Source organism: Neolamprologus multifasciatus, chromosome 13, assembly GCF_963576455.1.
Source record: "Neolamprologus multifasciatus chromosome 13, fNeoMul1.2, whole genome shotgun sequence".
NCBI lineage: Eukaryota > Metazoa > Chordata > Actinopteri > Cichliformes > Cichlidae > Neolamprologus > Neolamprologus multifasciatus.
The window spans coordinates 22,308,886-22,331,698 of NC_140451.1; the positions used below are offsets into that span (position 1 = coordinate 22,308,886).

The 22,813-nt window shown below is 41.2% G+C and overlaps 1 long non-coding RNA gene across 1 annotated transcript in view; it reads left to right on the forward strand.

Moving 5' to 3' along the window:
- Positions 1 to 1,624: 1,624 nt before the first annotated feature.
- Positions 1,625 to 22,813, forward strand: part of LOC146505551 (uncharacterized) — a 50,992-nt gene continuing 29,803 nt past the window's right edge. The window contains exons 1-4 of the long non-coding RNA XR_014877555.1: positions 1,625 to 2,033; positions 2,274 to 2,398; positions 2,877 to 2,932; positions 9,161 to 9,223. This is a non-coding gene — a long non-coding RNA (uncharacterized LOC146505551). The remainder of the gene's footprint in view (positions 2,034 to 2,273; positions 2,399 to 2,876; positions 2,933 to 9,160; positions 9,224 to 22,813) is intronic.

Consider the following 22,813-nt stretch of genomic DNA (forward strand, 5'->3'; position numbering starts at 1 on the left):
GACAGTGACAGTTAGGAGAGTGAAAGAGGCCACCAAGCCTAAAGGAGACTGCCTCTGCAGTTTTTCGATGCAAATAAGGCCTAGGTGAGTCAATAGACATGTGCAGGGCAACTTTTACACAACGCTTTTATATTAGTTTTTCATCGACTGTCACTGTGCCTGAATCTACATATGGAATGATCAGATATGCATGCAAAGAAGTACGCTCTTATCAAAATGCATAGAGTGAAATGAGGAATCGTGTTTGTGGACAACAAGGGGAATTTGCCTGAGATTTGCCTAGCTGGCTCTAAACAACGGTCAACTATTCGGGGATATTTTATATATTACCCAGGTACGGCCACAAGAGTTTTGGCTGTTAAGCAAATTTTATACACTGTCTTACATCTGGCCAGAATTTTAACAGTAATCGCTTTAAATTTTGGCATGCACACTGTTTATTTCTGGTTCCTGTTAACTCGTGAATACATGCAATAACTGATTTACAAACATGGGTGTCAGTTGATACCATGGAAAGCCCAAATGACCTGTTTACCTCCAGTAACTGTTGAAATGGTCTCTTACGGGAAGAGGGTTGTGCTTTAAGACAAAGGCAGTTTGAGTTTAAACGGAGGCCCACAGTTTTCCATGCTACCACACACTGTTAGAGACTCTAACAATACTTTATTTTATGTGTAATATGGCGACTTTAATTTAATTTAAATTTATCTTTAATTTATTCTGACCTTACTTATCCTTTTACTGGTTGATTCTTTAGCTTCTCTGAGTTATTGCCCAACATTGCCATGACCACACATACAAACTACAAATGTAACAGCTCTGCCTGAGCACAAAACCGAAAGCAGACACTGAATGAAAAGCAGAGCAATCTCAGAGTATGACAATAACAGACATATCAACTATCCCCTAATTGATACAGCTAGGCGGTCAGTCAGTCACTTAATGAATTGCTAATAGTCCTCAGCAATGCTATGAGTGACAGGGCCCAAACATTCCACCTGCCTGATGCTGCCCGGGGATTGAAGCGGATGGAGATGCTTCTCATTAACGGAGGCAGGATGCTTGGTGATTGTTCAGTCTTGTGTGGAGAGGCCTCTTCCTCATGGAGGCCACGCTTCTCCCTTAGCTAGTCCCCTTAGCGTCAGACAGCCAAGCATCAGAGTCACCGACAATGAAGACTTGATCAAAGAGACATTCCACTGAGCCTGGCTGAGCAACGGGACGGGATGATGGAGCAGAGCAGAGAGACTGACTGAAAGAAAGATGAGAAGAAAGAAGAAAAGAGAGAGGGGATGGTGGGAAGAAAAGGCTTATACTCTGCATAGTAATGCTGTAATTAGAGAGTTTGCAAAGCATACTTCTGCTCGCTAAAGAAATGGGATTGATCTAGAAGTCTGGCCAATGACACGCCGAAGATGGTTGTTGTGGGATTGGGATCCTGTTAAATCATTTACGTTGGCTTAACAGGATGGGTGTTAATCACTTTTCATTTATGTGTATTTATATATTGTAATATTTTTTTTTTTCTGTTCTGATCAGCCGGAGCTGCAGTGAATGACTGCCGGTGTATCACTGAAAAGATATACTGGATAAAAGAGTTAATGCGCATGGGTAAGAGTCGAGCTTTATACGCCATGCATTTATTTCTGTACTTGTCACCAACTGCAGCATTATTTATCTTAATGCATATAACTACTAGACCTTCAACTGACCCATAATTCCCTACTAATAACTGCTGTGGGCAGAGTGATTATAGCTTTTCATTAGTGCCGGCAGCTTTTACTAGTGCTATCCCAGCTAAAGGGCCCTTGCTGTAATTGTTAGCCATTATAAATATAGTGCGTTGAAGGTATAAGGGGGGTAGTGATGCCTTTTTGTTAACTGCTGATGATTGAGCAATTAAACTTTGGCAACTTAATTACCTCTCCACAGAAACATGGCTATGAGGCATTAGGACTTACATTATGGTAAACATGTTGTCAGAGATCAACGGCCTTGGCCTGCGTGATGTTTATTTGCAGCTGCTAGAACAGGTATGCCAGACATTTACTGTCAGGTGCAAACTAACACTGTAAAGTTATATTTTGTATCATTTTTATTAGTTAAAAAATAAATATTTCAGTAATTATCATAATTTCATTTACATCAGTCATACTGCTGTTAAAAGTAAAATGTACTATTGGTATTTTCTATTTGTATCAGTACTGTTATTATAATATTAATTCATGCCTGACCACCAGCCTATTAATTAACTGCCTACTTATTGTACACAGAGAGAAAAATCAGGACCCACAAGCGGCGCCTCAACTAGTTTGCAGCATAGAAAGGCTAACAGATGTTGTATGGAGAAAAACAAAAAACACCAGAATAAAAAACCAACATCCATTCATCAGCCCAAGTAGGAATCACACTATGCAAGCTCCTCATTAAGTGGCATTAAAACTGTGAAGGTCTATAATTATCGAATAAATCCTTTCCCACATGAATGAATTCATCTGCGTGCCATAATTCTTCCCCACACAGAGCAGCTCTGGTGGTGAATGAGCCTTTTGTGCACCACTGTGGGAAGGCTTTTGTGAAATTACACTACTGCATAATGATGCTAATCATAAATTAGCATTTCAAGATGGAGCAGCATGTTTGTGTGTTTGAGTGTGTGTATTTTGTGCACATGTGTTTATATATAAATTTGTCCATTTCAGTAACACACAACTTTTTTTTTTGTTTATTTTTGTTTCTGTTTGGGCCCATCCACCAATTTTATATACTTTCCACATATTTTGTTGAGAAAAGTTATTTACGAGCCTTTCAGTTGTAAAATTCAAAAGGTCTCGTGGTTTGTTTCATGTCTCATGGAACTTTTTATCCTCTCTCAGGTAGCCATTGGAGGACAGAGAGGATGCAATGTCGACTAAAGAGAAGCTAAACACATGTAAGTTTGCTTCCTTCACCCTGCCCCCTAATTCCCTTTTGGATTGATATCTTATAATAATCTTTGCCTCCTCTGTCTTCTTTGTCTTAAAACTGCAGCACAAAGAGAGGCACAAGCATGCACCCTGCAACACAAACACAAAACACAGGCATTGTGTATCCTAATAGGAACCACATGACGGTGATATTAGATTCAAGTTTCTATTCACTGCCCGAGAGTAGCAGGTGTGTGTTTCATTACCCACGAAAGAAAACACGACTCCACTGTGGGCTTCTTAATGTAAGGGCTTGACCCACTAATGAAAGGAGACAAAGAGAATCTAGAGGCAGCGCCCACTCTGTGTCCACTTAGCACCAAGCTAGAACCTTTGTCAATTAAGACCTGTCTGTTTGATGCGACAATTAACAAGGAGGCGGTTGGTCATTAATCCCAATATGGTTTCACTCACGATTAAGATGCACATCTTTGTCACAAACATCCATGCAGTCACAGAGTTTGCTGTAAACATCTTTGGAGTGTAAAGGGGGAAAGAAATAAACAAAACAAATGGATAGACAGTTGCGAGTTTGTTTGCATTGTGGTATCTTTCCCTAAATGATTATTAATATTGAATTGTCTGCTGTTTCAAATTGAGCAAATAAGTCATTTTAATAAACACTGACTCTAAGTAGGTATGTAAAAACATCTGTTAGCTTTGACTGATGGACACTTGTCACTCACAAATGATGATTCAAACTCGGTGAAGGTGGCTATAAGTTCTTGATATTTACTCGTAAACATTGCTTTCAATTACTCAAACAATGACTGTCGGTGCCGTAGGTGTCAGGGTTATACAGAAGCTCATTTGCATGAAAAAGATATTTGTGTACTCAGAATGAAGCACACATGTAAATGATAACTGATGCATTGCGTGTTACAACAAAGGGATACTGATAGATATCCACATTTAAATTTCAATACTATTTACTTAACCACAGCTTTTCTCTGGAAGGGGATTATTCCAAACACATTGTTGTACATTTACAGTGAGTCATCAGTTGTTTTCCTCTTTGTTGTTGTCCCAGAATAAGGTCAGTGGGAAAACATGACCACAGTGCTTTGCATCTTTCTTAGCTCTGCCAAACAAATGGGGTTTGTATATGCAAAGCATATGGGTTTTCAAAGATAGAACTTATTAAACAAAGACACCAGAGGTGTTCCTCAACACCACCACTACTTCTACAGTGTTTTACAATGTAATTCTTGAACAGTTTCTGAGACAAACGAAATCCATTGCACATATAAGCCAAGAGGAGGATGCTTATTAACACATTTTTGCAACTCGAAAGCAAGAGGAGAAGATGTGGGGGGATCTCAGTTTGGGATTTTTTGTGTAATTCATGTATGTAACACCCACTTCATGATCTGAAGCATGTTTCAGTAACCCTAGACAGGAATAACTTTCATCAACAGATGGACAGACACAATCTTAAAAATGAAAGCCGTTACAAAAAAAAAAATACATTTTAGCCAACTTGTAAAGAGTGACAACTAAACTAGTTTGCAATTCACTGGATGCTGAAGGTATAGATTGGAAAACAATGTAATCACCAACAAAGATTTCAGAAGGACGGCTTAAAGCTGTAGCATTGACTGTGCACTAGGTGGTGCCCCGTCTCTTTACCAAGACAAAAAACACATTGTGTTACTTTTCGGCCAAACTCCACACTAAAGCTGTAGTGACGGGGCCATACATCCGAGTAGAGTGATAAAGTTTGAGTCATGCGTGACAAAAAATTTTAAGTTACTGTCAAAGATGCTGTCTGTGTGTCTGTTTAAAGTTCAAAATTAAAAATGCACAGGGGGTTGCTTTAAAGCGTGAAGAAAAAAATAATGCTTGAGCGTGAAGAGTGCACTCTTTCAAACATGTATATTGGCACACAATGCATTCCTCTTTCTCTCCATCTCCCTCTAATGTGATCTGAGAAGAGAAAACTAGTGCTGTTTGATTAAAAGGGATTCAGGTGATGAAGGCTTGAGTGTCGGTGCTCAGGGCCTATAGTTTCAGCCTGGCCCAAGGCAGCAGCTGGAAGCATAATTACATAGGCTAATTTATACATCATTAAGGCCTCCATATAAGTCACCCGTTTTGAAAAGAGCAGTTAAGCTACTTACACTTTTCACAAAACAGCAGCAATTCTGTATAAAATGAATGTATGCCGTTCTTCTGAAGGCATATGGTATATTTCTCACCTATTAATAATTCAAGTCGAATGAGCAAAAATTAGTTGGCTCGGTTACCGCTGCGTTTGTCCCACATTAATTTCACCGACATTTTGTAAATGGGGCTATTACGCTAAAAACAAAGCAGAGTGAATGACCACGGTTTGCCGTACTTAGGAAAAGAGAGGGCCTCATTCGTACACCTGTCATTTTCAAACAAGGCACCATTATGGCTTGCAGAGAGGTGATATCACACCTTTCATTGTAGCTGCGTCCCTTCTGTGGAAAAGCTGTAGCCATGAAATAGTGAATTTCTGTGAGAGAAAGCCATTTGTAATCTCGAAATCCAGACATTTACTTTTCACTTCAGAGTCTGTCAAATTACTGCGTTTCAGTGGGCATTTCAAAATAAAAGAAGCCAATAATTTGCATTTTTACTGAGGCAGTTCACTGTCTGCTTTACTCATATTCTTCATATTCTTTTCATCTAACAAAACATACACTCAGTCTCTCCTAAACTCTTAAACTCATAACTAAGGTTTAATTGAAATCAAATTAGGTCTTCTTTATATGGGGAGCTGTAGAGTAGACAAGTGAACAGGTGTTCTTTTAGATATATCAAAGCATATACATTTTAACAACCCTTGACATCTTACATACACACTTAGTTTGAGATGCGCGCACACACCGACACACTCACATACACATTCACCATCAGCACAGAAGGAGCAGCTCAATGGGGCTGAGCACATTGTTGCTTTAACCTTCTGCGCCAGTTATCCCTCTCAGAGCTCCAAGCCTTGGCAGCTAACTCTATTGGCTTTTTGTCATGAAGCCTTGGCTTGTACAGTGGCTGGGAGTTGGGGGGAGAGAGATCAGGGAGAACAAAACGACCAGAAAAAGTCTTTTCTTTAACATTATTTTTGAAGTGAAGTGAGTGTGAGCAATGGCTAGAGGAGGCCTAGTCGAGGCTTTTATGGGCCTTGTCATCTTGGGGTCATTATGCTCAGCAGATCATTAGGCTTTGAAGAGGAGGCACAAGACAAGGTGCCCACAACCTCTCAGATGTGCCACAACTCCCCCACCTGACCCCTCTGCTCCTCATCAGGGCTAAACATCGCTTAAATGAACCGACCTCTGGCAGCCTCAGCTAAATGTATTGCAGCATCTATAAGGCTGACTGATTTTGAAATGAATAGAGGGATGTTGCACACTTCCTTTCTAATCCTCTGGGTAGCTTAAAGTGCAAAATGGGTCCAGAAGTGGGTGCCTTTTGTCCCCTTCATCTCCACTCTGCAACCTTCCACGGTGTGTGGTTGGAAACACAGATGAAGGTTTCCCAGCTTGGTCGAGAGGACTAACACAGAAATGGCAAAATCAAATCTTTTCACGTTATTTTCCAATTGCAAGTTGTGATTGTGTTTGTGTCATTAGGATATTTTACATGATGAATTCTTTCCCTAATGGACCCAGTAGCATGCAGGAAGAAACCAGTCAAAGAGAGGTCATATCTCAAATGGTTCACGTTCATAAATAAAAGGGCAGCAACAACTGAGGCGCTGTTAGATTCGTATGGGCTACATTTACAAACTCAGCCCTCTCTCCGTCGTTCTCATCCTTCCTCCGCTAGTATCTCTTCCTCCTTTGCTTGAATGTCACCACACTGCAGGAGGATTTAACGTTGCTTTTAACCCTCACCGCCTCATAATTACCTTGACATTTACCCTGCATTCAATCAAGTTTTTAACAGCAGATTTATTGCAATGACTTTTTTGTATTGCAGAAGGCAGCAGTAATTATGCAGGTTATTAAGAGTCTTTGTGTTAATGCAGTTTTACCCATGTAATATTCGCTGTGCTCTGTTTTCCTGTATGGAGGAGCACGGTGTCAGCTGCCTTAAGACAGAGTGACACAAGAAAGGACAGAAATACTATTAGATGAAGTATCAGATGACTTGGGGTATGAGGAGTGGAACAGGGTAGCACTGCCTATCCTTCCTTTATTGCTCAGGTTATTATCACAACTGCTGGGGAATTGTCGAGACGGGGAGATAGGAGTGGCAACGATCCATCCGGGACTCGTTCATCACCACACGCCGCAGCCCCCCGAATAGAAATTACATCTGCATCTGAATTAGTAACATTATTCGCCAATTTGGCTCAGAGTGAACATTGTTCCATTGAAGGTGGAATTAAATTAGAAAATGAGTGAGTCTTTAATTTTCAGATTATAAATCAGGGAATATAATTCACCTCCTTGTACCTTAAGGGCAATCACATTATCCTAAGCGACATTTTATCCTCAGCCCCACCAAGTGATCTCATCATAATACAGAGTCACACACCAATCATGCTTCCTAGGGAAGCAGGAAATACATCTTCTGCTCCAGAGTTAGACATAAAATATGGGTGTCTTCTCCTGTGCGGGAGCTTATTTTACATGAAATTTGATGGTCGTTTTGGACTCGCAAACACGGTAAAGTATTACTTGGTTCGAGTGATATTGCTTTCCTTTTTTAGCCCTCTTGAAGCATAATTTTGGCAGTTGATGACAAGTTGAACATCCAGAATATCAAAGTCTTACAACAGTAATTCACATGGCACTTGGAGAGTTTTATAAATGGAAAACGTATACCCACAACAAAAGGTATCCAAAGGTGTCAGCTGTAACGTTATGGATTTGAAACCACTCAAAAACACTACTGTACTTTTGCTGCAGTATGCGTTTTTAGTGTGACCCAAGCATTTGAAAGCATCTACCATGGGGGAAAAAAATCTTCTGCAATAGCATGCGTGCTTTGTCCCTTTTCGAAACAATTCTGCAACATTTCAGTGAAATTGCTGCTCAGCTGTAATAAACAGCTTAGCAACTTAGAATTGAACATAACCTGTTCAAATTAAAAAGGATGGATCGACCTTTTAGAGCCAGCCTTTTCTAGTCTGTGTCCCAAAACTCTCTGTTCATTTCATTCTGGCCAATGCCCAGACCTCATTAAAAATAAATGCACTCCTTAAACCCCAACACTAGGCCTTTTCCATTAGGGAGAGAGATATGAGGGTGATAAACATTATTTGTGATCGGATATGAATCGTGCGAGGATTGGCTGCAATATTGGAAGCCACATTGAAAAGCGATTGTGCTTGAATTCCCCCATGCAGTTTCATGCCATATCACAGCTCTTGTAATTTGATTCCTATTCATTTTGACCATTGTTGTGTATTATATTGAAAGCCCTATCAAGCTAATCTAGACCAACCAATTTGGATTTTTGTTATTTTGTCCCACTTGGTTGATTTTAAGCTGATCAGGATATTTGCTTGGCACAGTCTTGGGCATTCTGAATAGCCTTATCTTACATTTAATTACCATACTCCCTTTGTTGAAGCAAAATTCATCTATTTTGCGGTGCAGTAGTGGGGTGTTTTTATGCCTGCGTGCATAAAAGGAAGAGGGGAAAGAGGGAAAGAGATGGGGAGTGTTTAGTTGTCCTCCCTTTCTGTCACTTTCTTTGATATACTGTACAGGTGTATTTTCTTGGAAACAGTGCGTTGGTGCATCCCCCATAAAAGGCAATAAAGCTGGGGCACACTATTGGAGATTCACCCCTGAGCGCTCCACTGACAACCTCCGAGACGTACACATTTAATATGCCATTGATTGATTGATTTTATGAGATATGGTTAACATTATCATCAATACCGCCCTGAGGACCAAGGCACCAAGTTAGTCTTGAAGGAATACTGCTTGTCACATGCTGTACATGCAAGATAAACATCAGTATAAAGGAAATTCTTTATAATATACCTTTTTTTTCATTAATTTATGACGAGGAAAGGGTGCATATTGGTGAAGCAAAGTGTGCGTGTGTAAGGCATTGTGTAGGTCTTAAGCGCGCATCCATAAAGGAATGCGTTCATATGAAATTGCAGTGCAAATATAGTATATGCTGGTGATGGTTTGAGCTGTATTAGCCTGACTGTTTGACCCCAGCACGGTAGTCAACACGCCTGTCTTACTTTCCTACAGGTTCACTGACAGTCAGAGCAGGACGATAATGGCCACCCTTGGACATTCTGCACCACAGGGCAGGTATGTGATGGGCTACAGCTCATCTACAGCACATATTAATATTAATACATATAAAAGCTGTCCAACTGGCACAGAGTCATCAGCTGTAGATAAGCGTACACACACAGGAATGCATAAATGTGCATATGCAAAGGCACACAGTCTCTCAGAAACACATCTGCCTGCTTGCAGATACACACATATACAAAAAAAAAGAAACAAGTAAAAGCCCCATTATGGATGTAACAGCACAGCGTTTGTGGATGGACCGTTTCCCGAGGTCAGTTTGAAACATTTGCCAGCAGGAAACCTACACAGAGTGCCGGTTGTTCGCACCGTTTGGGGAAAACACACATTATGTAAATGATTCTTCTTTTGGAATAGAGCACACACAACTAGAAACGGTGTGCTAATGGCTACCGTGTCAGCCAAAGCTAATGGTTGTTGTGTGTGTTTGCACATATGTGCGCTGCATTGCATGTGTTTCGTGCATGTCTGTGCATGTGAAAGTATGTTCACATCCCCTTTAACCGTGAATGAAAGGAGGGAAAAAATTAAAGTGCAAAGAGACGCAACAAAAAACAGTCAACAAGGAAAAAGTTTGTCTCGCTTTACATATTTCGGTTAATTCACAAAGGCAGTTTGGTAATGGACGAGACGTGCGCAGAGAGCTGACCCGCCTTCGGACGCAAAAACACAGCTTTTATTCATGAACTTGACAAAGTCGTCCCTGTCTCTCTTCTAACAGAAGGCACTGTAAGTAATCCAATTCTATTTGCATACTTTTATATTGGTTGATAGTTTGGTATCAACAGCATCTACAAACAGTCTGAAGTAATGGTGCATATACATAGTTCATTTGGCATAAATTGCAGGAAATATCTGATTTTAAAGAGTTGGGATTATACCTTTTCTATACTGGAGGCCATGCTGTTGAAACACAAGGGCAACAAGGAAATAAAACTCACATGGTTTGAAAATGAAGTTACTGAGGGGTGTCTGAGTCACTGACATGAACGGTGATCTGAAAAGCAGATTTCAATGTCAGTAAGCAAATGACGAGCCAGGTTCTTGTTTTCCTCTGCATTTCAGTAGGAGATGTAACCGCTGAGAGGGAAAATTAAATAGCAAATTACAAAGCCTTCTACGTGGTATCTCAAGAATAAGTGTGCACCGGCATGTAATGTTCATCATACTGTATGTCACAGAAGTGCTTGCTTCCTTGAACCTTATTGAATCAGCCTCTAATCTGTACTCAAACAAAAAATGAAGTCAGTTCCGGAAATATTGAGTGGGATATTGTTAAATGAGACAATGTTGCAAAAAGGTTTAAGCACTGAAGAATTGCAGTAAAGTTTCAAGAACAGAAGGACCTTTGGATTTGACCCCACGTGGTCCATTTGTGACTTCCTGTTTGCAATATGACATGTTAAGAAAGAATGGGCACTTTTATTATTTTATACCTTGCCTAAAAGGAAGTAAAAGAAGGTCATATATGTGTACAGCCCATCTAAGTGCATTTTTTATTGGATTAAATTAAACCATGGCTCCCTGGGGCTTCCACTATGACTAAACTTGATTCTGTCTTTGGTGCTAAACACGGACTCACTGAGACCTGTGATTACACAGTATGACAGAAATGAAAATAACTAAAGAAAAGGAATAAAAGGGTTGTTTGACAAATAACTAGAAAACCAAGATAAATAATTCATGTTCTGCAGATTTTTTCTTTTTTCCTTTTGCATCTCTAGTCTCTAATCAGACAACTGAAAAGAACAACACATGCAAGCAGCTGCTTTTAGTTTCACCTCTAGACTACAGAAAACTCTGGTCTTCTCCGGAGCGGGGGGTTGGACTGGGACAGGACATTTTTCACCGTCAGCCTGACTTGCCCTAACAATGTGACAGTTGGTGACAAATAACCTGGCTCATGATTGAAATCTGACAAAATAACACTATGTTTTATAATAGTGTCCCCAAGCAGAAATATGGCCGTCGCAAACTAAACAGTGCTTCATCACCTCCATGCCAGTCCCAGCGGTTCTCCATTAAGGGCCAGATCATTGTGTTTTGCCTCCCCCCCCCCCCTATCCCAGCTGACCGCCGAAGTGACAGCCCCGGCTTGCTGCCATGACATTGAAAAATATTTGTACTGACAAGGCCACAAATCACTCGCCGACAAGTTTTAAAACTCAATGTTCACTCAATGTGCATCTGCTATATTCTCGTTAAAAGTGTAATATGGTAGTCTCTCCCCTCTGCGTTCTTTTATTATTACGGTATTGACAGCGACTATAATAAAGTTGTGCTGTTTTGATGCCAGGGAGGGAAGCGCGTGAGATGGAGAGATTGAAGGAAAGGGTGTATGGGGGTGAGAGATGAAGAGAATAGCTGAGATGGTTGAATGCTCACATGGCACTGTAACAAAAGTGCTCCATTTTCATGACAGAACTTCATCTGACATGTTTAGTTTGATGGTCTGCCTCTAGGTTTCTCAATAAGTCCAAAGCCTGCATTATACCGCATGTTGAAACATAACTTTGGAAGCATCAAATGTAATATCTTACCTAATATTCACATCTAAATCCCTCTATTTTCAGCGCTGCTGCCTTTCATTCAGCATACTGTAGCGGGGTGGAGTATAATCAGTATACTCTTTACCTGCTCTAGATTGCCATGCTCCTACTATACTAGTGCCATCGAGCCAGTGGTTACTCTAATATCCCCTTAGTTTGAAGCCTTGTCGACCATGTAGGCCCTAATGTGTGCCCAGTGCACACGAGTAAGTGTGCTTTAGGCTCATTGTTAACATAAGGCCAAATCTGTAATATAGCACGGACAATTAAGTGCACAATTTTTGTATAAATGCAAAATCCCTCACTGTGAATTATTTAATTCCCTCTCTCCAGTTCATTTAATAGAGCCCTTTTGGCGGGCGGTTTTAGTCACAGAAAACTAATTTGATTCTGCTCCTTGATTTAATTAGATTTTATGATATATGGTATTGCTAATTCGGTGGCTCACCATGCGTTGTCGGCGCCTGTCCCTTGCACTGGCGGTGAGCTGTCAGAGCCCCATTTTTAACAGTATTGAAAAATTCAAGCTTTATTATTGCCCCCTCACTCATTTTCTCCCATCAGAGAGAAAGTAATGAGCTTTTAGTCTCTCCTCTTTTACTCGTCCCCCTTTCCTCTTACTTTTTCCTTTTCTCTGTCTTCATCTCTCTGTGGCTCCTGCTTTTTTTTTTTTCTTCCTTTCACCCTTTTTCAAAACAAGAGTGGATAAAGAGTTTGGGAGAGAACAGGGAAAGAACTGTAAGAGCGGGGGAGGCGGAAAGTAGAAATGATGGCACCAACAAGTGCAATACAATAAGGGAACACAAAATGACATGAGCAGAGAATGAAATGAACAAATAAGATAGCAGGACAGGGGAGGGATGATCAAGTAAAAGACTGAGAGAAAAGAATAAACGTGTCAGAGAGAAGTGGAATGTGAACATAGCAGTGATGGTGAATATGAGAGATAAGTAGCAGTTGGAGTGGGAAAAGGAGAGAGAAAAGGGGAGTTGCTGAGGAAAATGGAGATCAAAGAAGCAGGAGACAGAGAGAGTGGATGGGGGGGGAGGGCTGCTGGAGACTGTGCTGCACGCTTGCAGCGCTCCAGGCTCGCTGCTCCGGCATTAGCGCACTGATTCATGAGTTAAGTTTCCCCAACTGCCCACGGCTATTAGCTTTCAGTTCCTTCGGCTGTCATTTAGACTCCAAAGAGTCTTTTGGTTAATGCACTGTTTTAATGAGAGTGCACCACTCGCTAATATATTTGACTGTATGAAAGGTCACAACAGGAAGCTAAACAGATTGAAAGAGAGGGAGCACAATGGCGGAGGCACTGTCAAGAGGCAAGACAGCTTTTCGAGAAAACTGATTGGAGTTGGGGGCGTTAGGGGTGGGCAGCAGGGTTAGCGCTAACCTGTGAGGCAGCCGGCTGTGGTGTCACTGTTCCACGCCTTGTACTCCTTTTACTCAGCGTCCAGCTGTGCGTAATAGGCCTCAGAACTGATGGGTTACTGCTCCCTCTAATAGTTACGCCCCATCCATCACCAGCTTTAACCAGAAAGAGAGAGAAAAGTTAGGGGAAGAGATGGAGGGGGACAAGCAATGGAAGGGGCAGACAGGAGGAGGCACATGTTTCATTACCCATATAATCACCAGTCTGATTGCCACACAAGCAATATAAGAGCATCTCACAGCAGCCCCGGGAAATTTATAGCTGTCTGACTATGAGATTCCCACCAACCCGTTAAATATTGCTGGAATGCTGAGCTGATATTAAAGGCAATGGGATAACTAGAAATCTGCGAACCTTTATTGAGTCTTATTCTATATAAAGATTATTGGTGTGAAAGCTTCTTTTGTTTTCTATTTCTGTCCTTCTGCACTGTGTCCACTCAACTTTCACTAATGATGCCTCTAACCTTGAGGTTCCTCACTGCTTTTAAACCCCAATATTTAAGCTTGAATAAGGGGGAACAGCAGTGTTATCAAACATTTTGACAACTCTGCATAAACAAGCATGGCCTCCGCCCTCCACCCTTCTCACTCTTTGTCAAGTCGCGGCCCCCGTTTTGTCACAGGACACCCGTAAGGGACTGTCTCCAAGCCGCAGAGCCGTGTCTAGGTTTGGGCCCCAAACCCGATAATCTAACAGTAATCCATTCAAAACTAATCAAACATTTACAAAGGTGCCATGATATAGAGAGAGCGCTATTCATCAGCGTCCTCCATCACCATCACGCTCGCGGCGTCTCAATCTACCTATGCAAATGAGACAGCAGCGCGCGGTGGTGAGCGGGGGACTGACAACCAGACTTGTGTATAGAAATTATAAACAAATATTCATCCATTATGGGAGGAGTCACATGATTCAGGAAGTGCCTGGCAGTGAAGGTGCATACAAACTCTTCTTCTGTTGAGCAATTACTCACCGCGCAGGAAGTGACAGTGTTGTCAAGGTGAATTAGCAGCATATGTCAAGCTTTTGTTATAAATCCAAGCCTACTGTAACCCTTATTTCCCCCCTCTACGATGTATGTGCTCAGTTGATGATATATCAACACAGCTCAGAGATTTATAATTCAGCGAGGGTGATTCCACAGGGGGAGTTGTGGTGAGACATGGGACAGGTCTTGTGGTGATGGTTGAGGGGTTTTGGGGGGTGAAAAGTGGACTCCTTTCGCTGTAATCCTCTCCAAGTGCCTGTAGGCTCCAGACCTTTTCCCCCCCATTACCCAAACCATTTGTTTATTGTGCAGTAATTACAAACCTTCAAGCCTAAAGGCAAACAGGCGGAGAGGCACTGTAATGATGGATACATTTATAACAATATATCACAACAGCAGTAGAATCAAAGAATGTATTTAAGTCACAGGATATCAATATCAACGAACAGCAAAACAACCAGGTGCCTATGACTTCAGTGAGTTGGGGCTTGTTGAAGAAGGGAATATGCACTTGTTTTGGTAGACTATTATTGATTTGTAATGAGCTTGATTCCCCTTAAAGGCTAAAGTGTTAGCAAGGTAATATGTTGCATTTTATTTAGCAATTTCATGCATGTTTGCCTCACAAGGTTAAAAACCACAATCTGTTCTGAGACCAAAAAAAGAAAATTTTCTCATTTTCAGCACTCCAGAAGCCATTTAATGCTCCCTGTGTTAGAGTGGCAATCCCTATTACCGCTGGATAAAGTGTACCCTTTTTTATTTGAAATGAAAATGTCAGTAATTTCTTTTGAGATTGATGACTCCTTACACGCAGGCCCAATAAATGAAAAATTGATGAGGCTCAGTTCTCTCTTTTAATATTTAAGGCAATATTAAAGTCTCTCTTACATCTCATGGAAATAGTTTTATTTAAAAGGAATAAGACCATTGGGCATTGTTTACTGAGCACCTCATGCATGTTTTATAAAGCTGGTGCCTCTTGGAGGAATTCAAAGGCCCTTGAAATCGTTACTGTTTTGCAGTAAGTATAAAACGACTTAAGAGGAAGTCGAATGGCATCAGCATTGTTGTGTAGCTGCTCCCTTGTTGTTGGATGTGGGCTGCTTTGATGAGAGTTCCAGTGGTGGATAGCAGTGCCAGAAAAGGCGGGTGGGGGTGCACAATAAATGGCTGAGATTTTATTTCTTCTATTGGGTCGTAATGTGTGCTCGGTGAGGAAATTGATGTTTAACGTGGCTGAGCGGACGAACGGGATGAATTGCCATTTAAAACAAAGACCCATGGGTTGAAAGCAAGGCAGCGAGGAGGAGAGGGAAAGTTAGGAGTAGGACAAGGAGAGGAAGCCACTTCAATGGTTCAGATAGTTTAAAACAAGGCAGAGGCAGGGAGAGTAGCAGGCAAAGCAGAAAAGGATACCCAGGTATTATCGGATAAGTTGTGTCGGTTCATATAGGTCCTAAAATGGGCCGAAGCGGTGAGCTCGTATATGAAAATACACAATGGACCAACTTGAACAAAGGACTTAATAGCTGAGAACAAAGCTTGACCCACGCTGCCTTTCATGGCGTTTGTGTACATTGAAAGCTACATAGTGTTGAGTAAAGCGTGAGCTAGATTACTAGGTTATTGACCCCAGAATATTTTAAAGGCAGATGGTGACAGCATCAAGGAACAAAATCCTGCCAAGATCATTTGAGGCATATTCACAATACCACTCTATTGTTATGCTAGTGTGAAAAACCTGGCCGAGATTTAAGTTGAATAAGTTGCTGAAGTCTAATTTTTTTTTTTTTATAACCAAAACTCACTACATGTACACACCTATGAACAGACACAAGCATGGAGCATACTTGGACACACACACTCGAACAGAAAACATCATATAGTGGAAAACCTCCTATACCAGCAGGACTCAATCAGCAGCTCCAAGTTGAGGAGCCCATTACATTGTAGTGGTGGTTAACAGGGACATTCGAACTGAGAACCAAGATACTCCAGCTCCCATTTAGACAAATTAAATCAAGTCCCATAATGCTTTATGTATCTGTTGCCTGGGTTACACATCCTAGCACACCAGGCCCCTTGATGGAGGGTGGAATGAAGCCTTTTATATCAGATGCTTCGACAACAGGGGGTGACTACTACCTGCCAACTATTATCAAAGGCACTGGTTTCATAGCCCTGCCATATTTTTTGATTGATCTAAATTACACGTCAGTGAGTGCTGCAGTAACATGATCTATAAAGAGATAGCGACTACTTGTACATTATTAAACTCCCCGAGCGGCTGCTCTGCTTTTCGATTGCTGTAATTATCTGTGCTGGAGGCACAACAAGTGGCCCAAACACAGCTGTTAGCCTGCCTGTGCACCCGAACACTGGTTGGCATTAATTGTTTCTGAACAGAAGCTACATTTGGCAGAGGTTAATATTAAGAGGAGGGGTAGAAACATGCCATTATGCTTCGATATAAAGAAACAGCATATGTGCATTTTTGCCATTTAGATTTTTTTTGTGCAAGTAAGAATATTATCTAAATTGAACAAATGTACTCTCAGTCTTGTGGTTTTGGTAAAAGCCTTGTTGACACCACTGTGGTCCCAGTAATCACAACTCAGCTTGCTGGAGCTCAGGAGCTCAAGATGTGCCACTCAGCTGATATTCATCTTTACATCTTCTCTCCAATACCCCATGAACGGAGATTAATCAGCCAGTGGCCTTTATATCTTTTAAAATAGAAATTCCAGTAAATCCTCTCAACTTTAATAGTAACTGCCTCTGCCCCTCTGGCATCCCACCCCATAAGATACAGAAAGTCAGCTAAAAAGGATGGCATTCTGGGAGTCCTGAGGGACCTCTGTGGGACTCTGTCATGTGACCCATGGTGTCTGACACCATGGCACCAACCATGATTTGTGGCTGGTCCTGGTGTTGTGGTGACACAGACCGTAAACAGGGCATATCAGTTTTACCGCAGCGCTTTTCTTTACCTCAGAAGAGATCTCTTAGCACATTACTCTGCAACTATAGCTAAGACGGGGCATGATAAAGCAAAGGCCCACAAATAATAATAGCGCTATTAAAATCATGGATTCCAACTACCTTCACTAATGTTGTTCTGTTGCAGTTTTATGTAAAAGCAGAACATACATGTAAACAGATTTTTTATTAAAGAAATCCATACACAAGCCTGCATAATGCGTCTCTCTTGGTTTACATCACCACACGCCATCAATGCCTTTTGCTTGCAAGCCTTATTTCATATGGCTCACCTTTTACGAGGACTGCTTGGGAGTGGAACAGCAGATGCAGACATTGAATTCGAATTCATACAAGGCAGACATAATATCAGGCAATATAGAGGCAGACAGAGAGGCTATTGAAATGCAAATAGACTGCTGGGGCCGTGGCAGCAGGGAAAAGAAATTGGCCAGGATGACAATGCAAGTAAACCACTCCAGTTTGTCAAGAAGGCCACGCTTTGTCACAAAACTGGGAATGGATTTCAGTACAAGTGCTGCTACAGCACTAAAAAGAATAATATTCAAAAATAGGAGGAAAGGAGAAATAAAATAGTTGCCCACTACACAACTCTCATGTTAAGACTGAGAAATGCCTGTAAAGTTAGCGTTTTTCAGTTTATTGCTGTGTGTTTTCCAAGGGACCCTCTTATGTGTGCCGGTTTATGGTGGACCATGAATGTGAGCGATGTTGAGAGGGAGAGGGAGAGGGATACAATGTGCATGCATGTGTGCGCTGGTGCTGGTGTGCATGCACACTTTCTTCATGCTTCATTCTTCTCATGAGTGGCCTTTCAGTTCATGGCGTGTTTTGTTAGTCAGGTTGGCACGCTCCATCAGGAGGAGGGACACAGAACTGGGAGGCCTCACCGGACCCTCAGCCGTAATAAATTACCTACAAGTGCTGCAGAACAATAACACAAAAAAGTGCGAGCCATCCATTTCACCACCATTTACAAGAAATCAATATCAATACTTAATGCAATGCGGATGAAAAATGAGCAGAGATACAGGGGCATAATGCAAGCTCAAATGAAAAACCTCGGAGTGCTGCTTCCCAAGGGTTTCGGGGGATGAGGAGGGAGGTAAAATGTAAAAAAAAACCTGAAGTGTAAGAAAAAGTGCATTATACCTTTTGTTTTTGTCCCTAGTCTATTTTTGTAGTTTAAGTTTCATAATAATCTTTTCTCAGCCTGATTATCTAATTGTAAATCAATATGCAATTTTGCCTCGCCAACAGCCCAGGACAGAACATGCACAAACATCTATTTAAAATACTCCGTCTTTAGAAAAAAGTACGTTGCACTTAAAGCTGAATTTTGTTCTTTTTCAGCTCGCTGTAGCGGCAGTGGTCTTCACCATCATTACCTGTTAAATGTGCGGACGTTTCCGTAGCAGTCAGTTCAGATCTCTTTACCATGTCCCAAATGAATCATCTGTTAAAGATAAACATGATCTATATTTGTCCTGGAGGCATGTTGCATGATGTCATCTCTGCCTTAATGTCCCATTTCATTGTGGTGCTTGGTGATGTATTACAGATCTTTGCATGCTGTGTAGAAAACTATATATACATATATATATATATATAGTTTTCTTTTTTGACTAACTGGTGATAAAGACACTGAAATAAGTGTAAGAAAAAATTGGGTAAAACGTAGATGCAAGGAACCTTTTTGTGAAGATCTGAATTTGATTGCTGTCGCATGTTTGTGCATTGTTATGTGTTTGTTTTATTTAGCTGATTTATGGTATTACGTTGCATCTTTTTATGCACGAATCACAAATGTCTGTGGCTATTGAGTGAGGAGACACATTTTACTGCTAAGGCCTCAATTAGACTTGTCACCTGCAATAAAAGTTGATTTTGTGATGATGTTCCGTGTATTTATGGTTTGATAAGCTGGAGAGCTACCTAGCCGTTTAGTCAAAGGGTCACATCTTCCTCTCTCCTCCTCTTCATGGTCCCTGATAGCAGATGCACCATTCAACATATGAACTGTAGTTGTCTGGGTAAGATATGATCTTGCCCCCACAACTCTAAAATTGCCTTTGCTCTGGAACATGCAGGCTTCTTGAGTGAGACCTTTAATGAAAAAGCATGCATAATGAAAAAGGCAGGTGAAAATGAAACAGTGATATCTGAAACCTGTTCGGCTTAATATGAATCCTTTTACTGCTTCTTCTGCACTTTCCAACCAGCTCCTGCTTCCCCAAGTGTTTCAGCCATGGTATTTGTCACCAGTAGATGGCACTGTAGCCAAGTTTCAGGCTACACGGCCAGCAATTTCACCTGCCAGCTCTGGCTGCCAAAGAAAAAAGTGCAAATGTATTTGTTTCACCCTAGCTCTGAGGGCTTTTTCGGCTGTTGTGTTCAGGGCCAGATGCAGTGTGTGTGACACAGGGAGAGAATATCAATAACCAATATGCTCACAGGCTGCTGGCCGATGGTTCCAAGTTCTCTAAGCACACAGTGGCGATCCCCCTTTTAAAGTCTGTCCCTATTCAAATTACACTCTTGTTGCCCTGAAAACAAATGATCACGGCTTTGGTAATAAGCAACCAAAAACTTTGCATTTTTCTTGTTTTTTTTCCTCACTCTTTGTATTTCAGTTACTCATGTTACGTGCCATCAAAAGCACCGTGTATATTCTTTACTATTTCGTCTGCCTACATCTGACTTATCAAAAGCCAAATAACATCAATTAGTCTTTGGAGGATAGAGTATTTTGTATGGTTAAAGGTCTGGTGTCGAGTTCTGAAGGGAGCCATTGTCCCTTCTTGAGCTTCAGTCCTTTAGAGAGCATAAGTGTTTATTGAACTCAATAGAAAGCGTCGGGACAAAGGGACCTGATATTCCTTACTCACTTGCTGCATAGTTTGTATCATAATTTCACTATAAGTTGTTGCGATCAGCGCATTGTGAGGAATTTTGGCAGCCATTCAGTGTGGCTCTTTGAACCCGAGCTGGCCCAGTTGTATTGTGGGTTTCACCTGGGCACTCTTGAACACCAATAATAACCAAACAATGGTGCTGACTTTGAGGGTATTTGGGATTTTTATGTGTAGCATTAGTGGGTTATCTGCTGTGGTTGTGACAGGGTTGACAGAGTGGGGTGAGCTTTGAAAGGGTTGTGGTTTGACATGACATGTAAAGGCTGCCTGTTGTTGTGGTGTAGAGCTGCAGGCCACGCAGAAAAAGAAAGTGCTCATATTTCTTAAATACAAGACAAAATTATCTCCACTAGATTGGTATTGAACTTTGGGGGAATTCATGCTTTTTTTTTCTTCAGTGGGCGAAATGTAATGCAATTAAAGCACTCCAATTATAAAGAAACTCCACCAGCTCAATAAAATAAAGATCAGAATTTACTCCAAATATTCTATTACAAGTTGTGAGGATTTTTTTTTTAGCAATAACCTGGAATCATGTACTTCATGCATTACACACCCAGACAGATAAGTAAGCGATAGTGCAGAGAAGAGTGTGACAAAGTTCATGCTGTTGTCCCTGTGTCACTCGAGGCAGGATGAGCTCATGGCTGTGCAGTACAGAATCAAAGAAAGGTGTTGAACCGAGGGCGGGCCTTAGTGTTGCCGTGTCAGAGCTAACATCAGTGCAGCACACACAGCAGTCATTCACTATTGTTTATTGAATGACTCTATCAGTGTCACAGGGCACGTATAATATGCCTTTCTGCAAACAAAACCTTGTAGTAACAAGGTACGGGTGTTGTTTTCTTACTATAAATATGCGTCACTTAACATTTTACGGTGTAACATTTGTGGAAATTGGTGTATTCATATTCTTAGAGATATATAGATAAGAATATCAATACCATGTTCATATCTCAAGGTTAAGTGATGAAATGGTTAGCGTAGCTTTGGATAAACAGTGAAATCAGAGGAAATGATGTGCGTGGCACTTTCCAAAGATGAAAATGTCAGCATTTCTAAGGCTTGATAATTAACAGGTAAGTAGGTAAGGGTGTTCTCCTAAATGTCAAACTTTCCTTCAAAGAGCAGACTAATAAAGTGAATGGCTAAATTACTTCCTCATCTTGGTCAATATTTTATTTCTTTTAATTTTAGCAATTTGTACTCATACTTTGATTGAAGTACTCACGCATTTGTTTGTATTGCAATTAGAGATTAAGTGTTAAGGTTCAGTATATTTGCTCATTTTGGAGTATTTCCTGAAGCGTATTGCAACTTAATTGCAAAAATGTAGCTTCATGTTGAGTGATATTAATTTCTCTGGTTTGAAATTTGGGGTCATCAACCCAAAAATTCAATGACTACACCCACTCAGCTTTCACGATGCCCTTTTACATTAATTCCAAAGCTTCCTTTCTGCATCACCCGCTCTTATCTTTTCCTTCTTTCCTTCCCTCTCTCCTTCGCCTCATCTACCCCCACATCTCTCTAGTGATGTTTTTTATTTTTTTTTTTTAGATCACTTCCATTAACACTGGCATGCTGAGCTCTAATTACTCACTCACTCAGCGTTCTGGGCTGCCCGCCGCTCATTTGGGTAAGCAATGTGGCCCGTTAGCAAGATGCTTGTTAACTGAATGCACTTAATTATATAAGAAGATAATTACATGTAAATGTTGCATCTAAAAGCAGCCATCCAACCCTGCTTGCTGATTTAATAGGCACATGTTTAGGATCCCTGTTTTGTTTATTTTAGAACGAGGTGATTAATTGCTTGCTCTGATGAATCTGCTGGATATTGTTTCCATAGTGGCACAGGCCCAGCCACAACAAGGTTTATGAAAACATGTTTACTTTCCTGATCTGATTTCTATAACATGGAATTACATGTTAAAAACACTGACTGTATGGACTTAGGCACTGTTCACTGATGTGCGTGACACAGCACAACTAAGAATAATGAGGAAAGTCACTTAGTAGACATGATGCAGCAACAACATAATCATGGACCAAGATGCAATAATTGTTAACAAGATTATGTGCTAAGAACAGGCTGCCTATCCTTTCTTCTACATGTGCAAAAAGAAGAAAAAAAAAGATGGCATTAAAGTGGCTCGTTTATCAATATTCTATTGTCCAGGGTAAATGGTGCGACTCTAAGCTGAATTTCATTCAAGCTCCTGTCAAATGAAGGATTATTTAGTGTGTTTTAAGAAGCTGGAGTGCAGGGTGGAGATAGGGGTCAGAGTTGGAGGGCTCCCTGGGGAGGTCCGGAGGGTCTTGGGGACATCAGTCGTCCATTATGAGCTAATCAGAGGGGGGAGTGTTCAGCTGTGTGTATGTTTGTGTGTGTGTATTGAAAATGGGGCTGGATAGGATGAAGAGAAGTAGAGAGCCGCCACATGTTGTGGGCGCTGTGTGTGTGTGTGTGTCCATGTGTCCATGTGGTAGCAAGGGAGATGATGAGGTCTTGCATCTTAATCTCTCAAAGCAGCAGAAGGCGAGATCCCCCAGGATGTTCTCCGTGGAGCCTCACTCCCCGCATGCATGTGGGACATAGACTTCCAGCCTCCAGATGCTTGCAGTTCGATACAAGCCCCAAGACTGACATCCAACCATACTCTCACAGGGCTCTTTGCACAGCCCAGGGGA